Source organism: Bison bison, unplaced genomic scaffold (genome assembly GCF_000754665.1).
Source record: "Bison bison bison isolate TAMUID 2011002044 unplaced genomic scaffold, Bison_UMD1.0 scf7180017473669, whole genome shotgun sequence".
NCBI classification, from domain to species: domain Eukaryota; kingdom Metazoa; phylum Chordata; class Mammalia; order Artiodactyla; family Bovidae; genus Bison; species Bison bison.
Window position 1 is genome coordinate 8,710 of NW_011379023.1, and position 2,019 is coordinate 10,728.

General features: G+C 34.3%; 1 pseudogene; it reads left to right on the top strand.

Annotated features, from left to right (window-relative positions):
• Positions 1–20: 20 nt before the first annotated feature.
• LOC104987518 lies at positions 21–1,462 on the top strand (annotated as a pseudogene).
• The last annotated feature ends 557 nt before the right edge of the window (positions 1,463–2,019 follow it).

Genomic DNA, 2,019 nt, shown 5'->3' on the forward strand with positions numbered 1-2,019 from the left:
CTCTGAAACAGATGAGCTGAATGATTTTCTTTCACATTTCCACAAAACTTTGGAGTATAGCTGCAAATTATCAGCTGGAATCTATTAGGTGGGATGAGAGTGGTGTATGTATAGTGATCAGTGAAGAACTTTTTAAAAAGGTCTTGAAAAGAAAGGAGCCTTTCAGAATATTTGAAACCAACAGTATGAAAAGTTTAGTTTGACAGCTTAACCTTTATGGGTTTAATAAAAAGCAACAAACTTTTCAAAGATCTGCTTCACAAGCGGACTTTCTGGAAGAAAACATATCTCTTTTGAGCAAGGTATTCCAAAAATTTCACTTATTAGCAATACATAAGATTAAATCATGTGACCTAGAAAGCATGTTCACATATGTAGCTAAAACGAATTTGAAATTGAGATAGTAAATTAAAAAAAAAAAAGTTTTATGTTTTGAAGTTGAGAACAGCTGCAGGTTAAAATATTGGATGTTTAAAAAACTTTCCTAGCAATGTGAAACCAGATACAAGTCCTGAAGCTACTTAAAGTGGTATTTACTGTATATATACAACATATTTTTAGTTGAGCATACTTGCTTTTAACATATTACCTGTTAAAACTACTAATGGAGGTGTTTTATTTGATGCTATTTAATTGGTGTCATTAAAGGAATAATTTTTTATAGCTTAGCTTTGATTGTCAGTTTTACCTTGGTTTATAAAGAAACTAAAGAAGTTTTTCTTTGATTTTAGTTACAGACCTACTATAAATCAAATTCCAAACAGGCCATCCCCAACTTTTAGTAAGAACGCAAAGAAGACTTGGAATTAACAATGTGCCTCTAATATCTTCATTAGTTCAAGATAACAAGACGTATGTTAAAGCAAGGGTCAACGAAGATGATCATAACTCTGACTTTCTTCGAGAAACGAGTGGAGAGAGTGCATTTTCAGCCTCCAGAACTTTAAATGTGCCATTCATACCAAAGCCTCATAGCAGCCATATATTTGCTAATACAAGCGCTGTAAGTCCATGTGACTTACCTTCCCCATCACCAATATCACTTAGACAAACAGACCAGATTGTAGTAGATCAACCTGCTGTTTTTAAAACACTGAGCATTTTTAATTGGCACTCACATAGCAGCTACACTCAGGTAAATGGCCACGTTGAGGACTTCGCTACTACAACTACATCTACTTCTCAGAACCACATTGTATCTCCATTACAAAGCAGTTATTCCGGACTGATGGTGGAATCTTCTAAATTTCCAGTCACATATAGCAATATGTCAGCCCATGACAACCCTTTTCCTATCCTGCAAGAGACAGGCAACTCATGGTCCTCAATGCCAATGATCGCTTATACATCTGCCTCCTCTCTTTCAAGTCAACTGATCAACAATCATCATCAGATGAAAACTATGCTAATTAAAACTGACCTATCAAATAAGTGTCAGATTATGGAGCCTAAAGAAGATTGAACTTTATATTGGGAGATGTCAACAAATACCTAAAATTCTTGCATTTCAACAATAAATTTACATATTCATCTTCATAGTTTCATTTTCTATTTTCAAACAATGAAGAGTAAAATTATGCTTTAGTTCAAATGGCTGGCTATTTTACTGCATGGTTTTATAAACTCTACAGTTCAAGACAAAATTTGTTATGCATCCTAGGTAAATGACACCTGATCTAATGTTTGTAAGCAAAAAAAAGAGAGAGAGAGAGAGAACCAAGGGAAAATAGATAATGGATGTAAAGTGATTTCTGAAATCATCCCTGCTGAAATGAATGGGCGGCTCAATTAGGATGGCATGGGTGAAGGAAGAGATGCAAATAAAATCAGAAAAATGGAAATACACAGGATGTACCTTAGTGTGTTCACAGTTACCTTATATTCTATTAGTTACTGGTAGAGTCCTAAAAGATTAGACAGCAGATTTTCTTCATTATAGAAAGTCATTTCATCCTTGAAATATAGACAGTGTAGCATGTCCAAAATCATGATCACCATTATACCATGACTGTGTACCAA